Here is a 12,151-nt window from a genome sequence, read left to right as displayed (position 1 = left end):
TGGATTATACTGCTTGCGTGGAGTCCCTTCAGCTAAATCTCAGCAAAACATACTCATATGACTCATATGCATGCATGCCGATCGTCCTTGTCATCGCGTGTATGCACAGTCAGACTCAGATCGACACATGCATGCACGTGTGATGTGTCATGTGGGCAGAGCAGTGCAAATTTATTCCGCGGGTTAATATGCTCCACTGAAGGATCGACCAAGAACTAGCAATTCAGTTTTAGAACTTCAGAAATACAACTGATTAGTGAATTAGGAGCCTTAACTAGGCTTGACTAGTGATGCGTCTTAGTCATCCGATTACTTGATTATTGTGATCATTGGTGGTTAGCCAAAACCTCGGAGTCTTAACGTGAGACGGCACTTCCACGACCACGACATGTGCTTTACATTACAGGCGAACTTTCAATACACTAGTATTACACTGCTGCTCAATAATGCAGCATATAAGCTTGGTTCAACCGTGCATGCAAAATTTATTTACCTCGAGATAATTACACGATCGCCCTCATGATCATCTGCTTACTCGATCGGCCCGAGTTACCTTAAAGTATTACAAGGAGCACAGATTAATTCATTGTCAATGTAAAAGTTACCCAGCATACTGTTGTAGAAGCAGAGATGGACAGTCCCCGAGTCTGAATGCGACGCGCTTATATGCGTAGATTTTCTTCAGAGTAATCACATCCACCATCGACTTAACCTAGGCGATCAGATCAGCCGGTGAGTAAACTACACACATCATCTAACCAGCATTCTCAACAAAGGGTTAACTCAATGTGTATACCATGTCATGGGCCATGCATGTGTAGGTTTGGTCAGGCCGCCATGGAGACCAAAGATTTCCGCAGGACCAGTAGCATTCCTCCAGCCAGCCGCAGCTTAACTGCAGATGACCATCAATCGTGTCTCTTTCTTACAGATGCTTATCCAAAACACTAGCAATTTCCGGGAAATTTATCCTAAACAGAATCGTACCAGTGGGTAGTTGCGTGGGCCAGGATCGGGTTGAGATCCTCTGCAGTACCGTATGGTGCTGTAGTGTCAATGACATGTGGGGTCAGGTCCCACATGACAGTGATTGTATAGCACCGTACAGTACTGCAGAGGATCCTAACCCGCCAGGATCATATGGCCGGCCATGCCTCCCGATCGAGCTGACATGTGAAGCGAAATTAAGGTGATGGTGATCTTAGCCTGAGACAGGGACAACTACATCTTACCCGCCAAAATTTCCTCTCGACACAGCTGTGCTGAAAACTACCTGATAGATGTGATCTCCTGTGGCATGGCCGCTAGCAGTAGCTACAAGTAACATGAAGATTTCTTAGTTCACCAAGAGGCCCCCATAGAGAAATGGGAAGAATTAATCTCTGTGATGTGAGCTTGATTGGGATAGAGCTAGAATCATGATCAGGGCGTGAACGCAGGATCATTGTGTCAAGTTAATTAAGACGTGTTTCCGGAGAGAACAAAGCAGCCGTGAAAACGATTACATATAGCAGATTAATTTACAAACACACACGTCAAAAGGTTTAAAAATCAATAGGTGCATGGCTTCTTTACCTTCCACGGGCCACATTCTAGAACAAATGTTATGTGACGCGTGCTGTGATTAAATCTGCGGCCAGACTGGAGTTGATGCTGGATTCTGTTCTCATCCCCGGCACGCAGCGTTTCCGCTAAACTGAGTAATCAAGTGACCGGTGTCTTAATGATCGAAAACCACCCATAGATTAAGCAAGTTGAGTAATCTAAAGAACGCAGAGATAGACATCTCATGCAATCCAGAGTAATTTCGTGCCGGCTGGAGAACTTTAAGTACTTAACCTACGGTTTTTATTGAGAAAAGTATACTTTTCGTCCCTCAACTCTTGGTGAAGTCTAGATTTGGTTCCTCAACTCCGAAACCGGACAACTTGCACCCCCAACTAACGAAACCGGACAAGGTTTGTCCCTGGTCTCGATATGAGAAAATTACGTGAATTTTAGTCGGCACGGTCAAAACCGGGTTGGGAGAGCACCAATACCGGTCAAAACCGTGACCAGGGATGAATCTTGACCGGTTTTAGTAGTTAAGGGCGCAAGTTGTCCGATTTTGAAGTTGAGGGACCAAATCTAGACTTCGCCAAGAATTAAGGAATGAAAAGTATACTTTTCTCTTTTTTATTTCTTTTCTTTGTGTGTCGCAGTCCGTTCTATTTGGTCGTCGGATGATTTGTTACCCTAGATCTTTAGCATGGATTCTCCAGACAATTGGATTTTTCCTCTGAAATATCTGCCGACAAAATTCGGTTGTGAACATCCTCTTCACCCATGGTTGACAGTAATTAAGGTCGCTCCATCTTTGATGTAACAGTGACCACGATGTGCATGCAGGGCGGGTACACGTTGCTACTCCTACTTGCTTAGTATGTGTGCACGAACTGTACTAAAAGTCAATGAGAAGAGCTAGCGTAACTGCGTGACTGCATGAACGGTGATCCATCGAGTGTCTATCTTGTCATGGAATAAACTATTTGAAATCTAGCTTCCTGTTGTTTTTCTAGTGGAGCCCTTGAAAGAGGGCCGAATAACCAAGAAAAACAAGCTCGAGGTTAAATAATTACTATGACATATTGCGTGCAATTGGTCCAGAAAAATCAAAGATAAAAAACATCTCAATCATGTGATGAATGCCATAAGATAAGAGTTAAAGATGGTTTCAGAAACCAGCTGGAAGAAGCGTGTGGACGATTGGAACAGGGACATTAATTTCCATGGATTGAAGATGGTTCTGTTGCGATATCTTATTATGCTTTTCAATTTTTGTAGAGCCAATCGACATTCAGGGGATAATTTCAGAAAATATCACGAGCTTAATTTGATATGCGCGTATGTCACATCCCCATGCAGTCGATGAGTTTGTTTGACATGAAGTGTCTCATTGAGCATGCAATCACAAGTGAGGAGTCTTATGTTTTCAGTTGCCCGTGCAAAAAAGGTACATATTGTTTCCTGTGCATTCGATGCAGATCTAACGGTCGTCAATGAAGAAGAATGGCAGGCACACTATCATTAACAAACTCGGTTTTTTTATAGGAGTAGAGATATTGTTCATCCTCGAAGTCCATGAATTTGTTTTTTTGTACATGTCGCATTTTAAGGTATTTCATCCTGAATTTTTGCTTCCATATACATTTCATCTTTGTATACTTGCATTTTTTTTCAGATTTGTTTGAAATTAGAAGGTTTGAATTTTATTAAAAAAAATAAAAGAGTACATGGACCTCGGTCACCAAAACGCCCCACTCAAACAATCTTTGTACGCTTTTGGTCGTTTTAGACGATTTAAACAGAAAACTGACAAAACTGGCCCACCCGTCAGGGCTAATGTGGCTGAAAAGTCAATGCCAGGGGAGACTGGCCCACCTGCAGCCGTCGCCTCCCACCTCCCACCCCCACCCGCGCTGCGGATTGACGCCGCCGGACCTATCCCCCGTCTCGCCGCCGGACCCGTCCCCCCGTCTCGCCGCCGGCGGACTCTCGGGGTCCGAAGCCTGCTCCCGCCTCTGTCACGGACACGCCCAAGGCCCCCAAGAAGCAGGCGCGCCACCGGCCTATAGCGGACGCGCCCGGACCGGCTACCAAGGACGTGAGTCCGATGACTTGCCGCTGCCGCCCAGTGCCCACACGCGATAGCTCTCCAGGCGCAGGGGCATGGGCCGTCTCGCGCACCAAGACGAGCGGGCGACGGTGCTACGCACCAGCGACGGGAGGCGGAGATGAGGGGCGACCGAAGGGAACTCCGGCGAGGCGGCGGCCTCGAGGCAGCAGGCGCGGGGCAGCGGATCTGGTCGGCGACGAGCTGCTCAACCTGCTCGCCGCCAGCCCCGACGGACTAGCTTCCGGCAGCAAGGGCTCGCCGTGACGGTGGTCCTGATTCCGGGGGAGGGAGAGCCGGCCTTCGGCGGCAACCAGGACGACGACGCGGAGGACGCCTCGCCGGGCAGCAAGGAGCTGGTGACCACAGCGTGCAGCAGGGGCGTCTCCCCGGCGGGCGCGTCACCAGAGTTTGGCCTCCTTCCCTCCCATGCACAGAAGCTGTTTGTGAAAATGTCAAATAAAGATAGAGAGAGGAGGAACGTGTCGGTTCCACCTGTAATAACGGTCAACTGAACGGTCAACATGTTTAAATCGTTTAAACTGTCTATTACCTAAAATTGGTAGTTTTTAGTCACAAAATTAAGAATTTTTGGTAGTTTTCGACCACTTTTTAAAAAATGGTAGTTCTATGGGACGACGATCCCTAAAGTGATAGTTTTTTGTCAAACACTCGAAAAAATCCTACGCTTGCAGAAAACACGGTCGATCCACCGAAATGCCTCGCCAAGTCTTGCTGCGACATGCGTGACTAGGTACGTACCTTAATTAGACTAGTCTATAGCGCTACGTTACTCAGCCGATTACTTGATTAGTGTGATATTTAACAGGTAGTTAGCCAAAACCTCGCAGTCTTAACATGAGACGGCACTTCCACGACCACGACATATGCTTTTACTTTACCGGCGTACTTACAACAATACACCGTTTCTGCTGTTTAATATGGTAGCACACAAGCTTAATTCAGCCGTACATGCTGAATTTTTCAGCAGATAATTACACGATCGCTCTCATGATCATCTGCTTGCTCGGCCTGAATTACCGTATGTTGTAGTACAAGAAATATCATTGTCAACGTACAAGTTACTGAGTAGTGTTCTAGAAGCAGAGATAAAGTGACAGTTGAATGCGACACGCTTATAGGCGTGCAATTTTCTTCAGAAAATCACATCCTACATCAACTTAACCTAGGCCATGAGATCAGCTGGTGAGTAAACTGTACACACGACGTAACCAAAATCCTAAACAAGCGGGTAACTCTTATATGTACTCCCTCCGTTTCTAAATAGTTGTTTTTTTAAAGGTTTTAAATGGTGACTACATACAAAGCAAAATGAATGAATTTACACTCTAAAGTATGTCTATATACATCCGTATGTGGTGATCATTTGAAATCTCTAGAAAGACAAATATTTAGGAACGAAGGGAGTATACCATAATGCCATGCCATGACCCATGTGTAGGTTTGGTCAGGTCGCTATCTGCAGCCTCAAATTGGACTCTGAACCAAAACTTTCTACACGACCAGTAGCTTTCCTCCAGCTATCCAGCAGCTTAAGAGAGAATTCCTTATTTAACACTGTGTCTAAATATTATGCCCTATTTAACACTGCTAAATTGTTTCTTCCTTATCTAGCAATGAATCTAAATTTTATGCCTTTTATGACACTTCTATTCATTTTAAGCATAAATGATACCTAAAAAGACCCTTTTGCCTCTCATGTGGTATTTTCTTTTTGACAGCATTTTTTTACAGCACCCTCATGTGGTATGTTTGTGTGCGCGTGCGTGCATGTGTGATGTTGTGTGTGTGTCGAACGCCTCCTATTGTTCGTCTACTTCTACTAGTTCCTGATCTCCATCTACTAATTACTCCGTTGCCCGTCGCTGCCGCTGCTAATCGTATAATCGATCCATATATTCTAGTACTACACCACGATGCTCCTTGCATCCACTATATTTTTCTTTGGTTACTACACGCCTACCTCTATAATCCATCCATCTAGTCTAGCTACTATTTCTTTCACACGTACACATACACCACTCCATCCATATATCTCCGTCTTTCTAATTCATCTTCTGTTTTCTTAGCCACCGAATAATTCTTCCACATAAATCTTCTAGCTGTTTGTGCGAGTGAAAGATCAGGGCCACTACATTAAATCGTCTCAAACCTATTTGAGCCGTATCAGTGTGTGTTACTACCACACACACATATCACATGAGGGGCAAAAGGGTCTTTTCTAGTGTCATTTAGGCTCAAAATGGTCGAAAGTGTTATAAAAGGCATAAAATTTAGACTCATTGTTAGATAGGGAAGAAAAAAATTGCAGTGTCAAATAAGGAAACGAAATTTAAAACAATATTAAATAAGGAATTGTTTCGCAGCTTAATTGCAGATGACCGACCATCAATCACGTCCCCAACTTGCGAATGCTTATCCAAACAGAAATAAAGTTTCCATTTTCCCGGAAAATCTATCGAAAACAGAATCGTACCGATGGGTAGTTGCGTGGGCCAGGGGCGCATGGCCGGCCATGCCTGCCGATCGAGCTGACATGTGAAGCAAAAATTAAGGTGACGGTGATCTTAGCCTGGAATGGGCATGCAAACATCTTTGAACATGGACAACAACATCTCACCTGCCAAATTTTCTCTTGCACAGCTGGGGCGAAAACTACTGGTACGCCTGTGGGTAGCTGGGGCCAAGGTTTTCACTTTCGGTTTTAGAAAAATTTCAACACCAACCAAAATCACTGAAATTTTCATTGAAATCAATTAAGTATTACTTCATGTGTACCAACCGAAATCAAAATAGGGGGAAAGATTAATCTGTTTGTTGCTGTGAAAATAATCCTCATGCATGCATTTCCAATGTAATATGGACCACCTCATTACCTGAGCGAACTTTCGTACTTATGCATTGTGATGGGATCTACATGAATGAAATCGCGCAAACAGAATCGACCATTCTCCCACGTAGTATATACAATCCTGGTAAGGAAAACATACTATGGGCAGTATATAGCTACATGCATCATGAACCGGGCAAGCACGACATTTTGTGAATCAAGACGAGATACATTTGTTTGTTAATTTACGGAGAGAGCAAAGTAACGACGAAAACGACTATGTAGCTCGAATTATTTTACTTGTACAAACACACATATTAGAAATACAAAATCAATAACATGGCTTCTTTACCCTCGAGGGGCCACTTTCTGGAACATATGAATTTTTAGATCATCTTGAAGTGTTTTATGACCCATGCTGTGATCAAATCTGTGGCCAGACTGGAGTTAATGCTGGATCTTTGGGGTTCTCGTGCCTGCACTCAGTATTAGGGCATAAAATGCGTAAATAATATCATATTCATACACATATGGCTGGTGTCTGAAGACCAGGGGGTCTTGTTATTGAGAACTTAGAAATCTAGAATAAGTGCCTTATGAGCAAATGGCTTTACCGTTTGGAGACGGAGCCGGAAGGCATATGTGCATAGATTTTGCGTAATAAATATTTGCAGTCGAAAACGCTCGCCCAGGTTGCCATGAGACCAACTGACTCGCCATTCTGGAAAGGGCTTATGAGAACGAAGGATTTGTAGTTTCAAAAAAACGAAGGGTTTGTTCTTTCGTAGGGTCAAATTCTTGGTTGGCAATGGGATGTCAACAAGATTTGGGGAGGACACGTGGTTAGGAGAGACACCCCTGGCCGTCCAATACCCCGCCCTTTATAACATTGTGCAACGCAAGGAGGATTACGTAGGCACAGTGTTCCAAACGATTCCCTTGAATATTCAATTCAGACGCGCGTTAGTTGGAGAGCGATGGAATGCCTGGCTTCACTTGGTTCGGAGTTTGATAGATGTTCAACTTTCTGACCAGCCAGATTCGACGCAATGGACCCTAAATAAGAATGGGGTTTTCACGGTGAAGTCTTTCTATATGGATTTGATTAATTCTGGCCCAATCCCAAGATCGTTGCATATTTGGAAGATTAAAGTTCCCTTGCATATTAAAATTTGTATGTGGTTTGTCCACAAGCAAGTAATACTCATCAAGGACAACCTAATCAAGAGGCGATGGGTAGGTAGTTCACGTTGTTGTTTTTGTGATCATTATGAAACAATACAACACTTATTCCATGAATGCCCACTCGCCAAATTGCTTTGGAGAACCATTCATATAGCCTTCAACATTAATACTCCGGTTGACATTGGATCGTTATTTGGAACATGGTTAGCTGGGGTTGAACATACTACAGCAGCTCGTATTCCGATTGAAATATGTGCGCTTTTGTGTGCTATATGGAACTGTAGAAATGATTTGATTTTTAACAGACAACACAATTTAACTTTCTTGCAGGTTATCTTCGGGGCTACCGCATGGATCCGTACGTGGTCCTTACTCACTCCTATGGACTCCAGGGAGCATTTGATTACTGGGTGCAACAGTGGGAGATGATAGCACGGGTTATATTCAACTAGTTCGGATGGCGGTCGCATAATAGGATAGGAGTCTAGGAAGCTTATCCTTTCTTTTGCCTTACCGGTTGTGTTTTGGAGCATATACTTTTATTTTCTTTGATTTGCTCCGCTTGCGAGCTGTAATACCTTTATGACTTTGTGCTACTTCGAGACTTTTTAATAAGATGGCTGCATGCATCATCATGATGCAGAGGCCGGGGGTACGCCTCCATTTCAAAAAAGAAAATCCAAAATCCATCCACAGATTAAGCAACAAGATAATAGTATACACATACAGCTTGGCGTCTAAACGATTCAAAACCATCTACGTACATATTAAGCTAGATGATTGATCCAATGAATGGAGATATAAACACCTCTGCAATGTAGAGTAATTTCATGCCGGACGGAGAGCTTGGCTGAAGATGTTTTTTTTTTTCATTTCTTTGCGCATCAATCGCCCTATACGTCGCAGTCCTTTTTATTTGACCACTAGATGGATTAATTACACTAGATCTTTAGCGCGGAAAGATCAGAGGAGATTTTTTGTGAAAAGTCTACCGACATAATTCTCATTCGACTATCCTCTGCAACGATTGTTGAAAATTTCTGTGATTGTAACTAGATTCTAAGTAATTAAGATGGGTCTGTCTTTGATGTAGTAGTGACAACGATGTGCAAGCAGAGCATGAATGTTGCTACTCCTACTTGCTTTGTATGTGGGTACGAACTGTACCAGAAGTTGATGAGAAGAGCTAGCCTACGTAGGTGGAGAATCCGGCTGCTGACTGCATGAACGGTGATCCATCGAGTGCCTATATTGTTGTGGAACAAGCAATTTCCAATTTAACTTGTTTTATTCAGTGGATCCCCTCGAAAGAGGGCTAAAAGACCAAGCGAATTAAGCACATGGATAATTTACTATGATGCATCACATGCAATTATCCAAAAAATTAAGATCAAAATACATCGCAATGCTATGATGAATACCATGAGAGTTAGAGATAATTTCAAAAACTATTCTGTGGAAGGGTGTGTACAATTCGAAAAGGGAGTATCCATGGGTTAAAGATGGGTTTGTCGCAAGCTTTGATTTTGTTTTTCACTTTTTGATGAGTTGATCAACATTCAAGGGATACTTTCAAAAATATAAGAGGTTAATTAATTTGATATTTGCGTGTGTTATATCCCCCAATGCAGTCGACGAGTTTATTTGACACGAAGTGTCTCATTGAACATGCATTCACAAGTGAGGATATATCTTCCTTTTTCGGTTGCAACTGGAAGAAGGCACACCATATTTCAAGAGTGAGCAGAGCACGTGGCTGATTGCTCGTTAGGCATTGCCATATGTAGATAGGAGAGTGAACCACGAGTTGAAGTTGGTGCCCTCCAGGTCAAAGTTGAGTGAGATGAGAATGATCTGAGTGTGAATATTAATACATTATATGTTTTCTGTATACTTAGGTCAAAATAAAGATTTTTTATGTTGCACAAAATTGTTTATGACTAATCTCTAACTCAAAGCCTGAGAAAGAATGACACGACGAAGGCGTGTGTCCCCTTCTAGTGTGATGAATGCCATAAGAGTCAAAGATGGTTTCGAAACCAGCAATTTGAAGGGTGTGAATGACTCGAACAAGGGCATCAATTTCCATGGATTAAAGTGGGTTCATCATGATCCCCTTCCTACGAGATGGACCCCCCCCCCCCCAAACACACACACACAACGCTTACAATTATACCTCACTGGGGCATGACGCCCTACATATGAAAAGATCAAAAGAAGATTATGCAGAAGGAGGTGGGCAGATTGAGGACGAGTAAGGGAAGACATTCACACATTGTGCTACTCAAGATAGAGACGCAGAGATCTTCTCCGCGAGTTACCATATCCATCGTAGTCATTTTTCATTAGTTTTGTGGCCAAACAATCTTATTGATAGTTAATTTCATTAGTACAGTTTGTTCAAGAAGTTGCCACGGAAATCTGTCGGCACTAATTCCCAAATTGATATCCATTTCATGGAAAAATCACAAGGTCAGGACGGTTCTGGTGAGAAGAGAGAAAAATATAAGTCGTCTTTAGTTTTTCTTGAACCATTTTTATTTCCAACCTTGTTTCTTTAGCACCAAATGGAATATACATTAAAATATCAATCATAATGTTCACACATACAGTGGACGGAGAGGGGGACGTGGGAAAAGAACAAGGAGGCGGTGACATTGAAGGGGAGCGGTGGCAAGGAAACGATGTGGGATGGTGGGCGGGGTAGAAAACTCAATAGTTTCAGTAATTGCTTTTCTTAGCATACATGTGGTTTAAAGGTCCTTATTTTGAAACATCATGGACTACAAATTGTTTCTCCAAATAAAGGAAAAAAACATGATCATGATATTCCGATGAGAACAAATACTATCTTGTCTCCAATTTATGTTGGGCCATTTCAAATAATTTGGTTTTCTGTAGCATTGACTACGATGTATATACGCAACTGACAGCAGCATGTGCTTATAAGTATATATATTTTACTACATAACTTTGTTATTAACACCAACTCGAAGTTAATTACGATCATGATTGAAATTGCGCAAACATCGGACGTTATTTTGCATAGTTCCTGCTGTATGCAATCCTTGTGATAAAAAAAAGGGAGGGGAGGGGGGGGGGGGGTTGCAGGGAAGAAAAGCATACTATTGGCAGTATATAGCTCATGCATCATGATCAGGGAATGTAGGGTTTTTTATTAATTAAGAATAATACATTTGTTTATGGAGAGAGGAAGTAACTGTGAAAACGAATATGCGTAGTATGGATTGTTTTACATGTACACACACACACATCAAACATACAAAATCAATACTAGATGCATGCCTCTTTTACCCTTCGGGGAGCACTTTTTAGAACATATGTTCTGTGACGCACGTTGTGATTAAACCTGCTGCCAGACTACAGTTGATGCTGGATTCTTTGGAGTTCTCGTCCCTACCCTCAACGTTTACCGCAATGCGCAAATAATATCATACATATACGGCTAGTGTCCAAGCAATCCAAAACGCATCCATAGATTAAGCAAGATAATTACATCCACATATGGCTGGTGCCTAATCGATCTAAAACCATCCACAAATTAAGCTATATGATTAATTCAAAGATAAACGCCATCGGCAAGACAGCAACGCAGAGTAATTTCATACCGGCTAGAGAGCTTAGCTGTAGAGGTATTACTTATCTTTTCTTTGTGAGCCGCTCATTGTATATATCACAGTCCATTTTATTTGGTCACCAGATGAATTAATTACCTTAAATCCTTTACAACTCTTACGGTGATTCCTTACATTGGATTATTCAGTCAAGATTTTGTGTGGAAAATCTGCCCGACATTAGTTAATTAATTACTCTCAGGTGAATATATTCTCTCCCACCGAAGATTAAAAAATAAAAATTCATGCAATTGTAATCAGATTATTTTTAAAAATACTCTCTCTGATCTATGTTATTTGTCGCTCGAACGGATATATTTAGCACCAAAAGTTGATAGAGATGTTAGCGTACGTACGTTGAGAGTAGTAATTTGGTTGAAGACCAGGTGAACGGTGATCGACCGATTGTGTGCCCGTTTTGTCCTAGAACTGACGATTCCAAATCTAGCTTGTAGTTTTTCCACTGGAGCCCTTGAAAGTGAGGTGAAAGACCTAGCAAATTAAGCACGCGGTCAATCAATTAAGATGCACCGCAACTATTCCAAAAAAAACATCTCGATCATATGATGAATGCTCTGAGAGCTAAAAGATGGAGATTTCGGAAACAAGCCAGCAGGTACAAGGTGTGGACGATTCGAGCATCGAAACGTCATGATATTTTGTTTTGCTTTTTTTTGCTTTTCGAAGAGCCGATCAACATTCTGGTGGATATTTTCAGAAATATCATGAGGATAATTAGGTAGATCATCTTTATTTCTTATTGTACCATTCTCATTTCCAACCTAGTTTTTGTAGCACTGCAATATGCATGAACACATGGAATAAGGA

The sequence above is a fragment of the Triticum dicoccoides genome, chromosome 6A, assembly GCF_002162155.2.
Source record: "Triticum dicoccoides isolate Atlit2015 ecotype Zavitan chromosome 6A, WEW_v2.0, whole genome shotgun sequence".
Lineage (NCBI taxonomy): Eukaryota > Viridiplantae > Streptophyta > Magnoliopsida > Poales > Poaceae > Triticum > Triticum dicoccoides.
The sequence above is the reverse complement of the archived record's forward strand: the minus strand, read 5'-3'. Positions refer to the sequence as shown.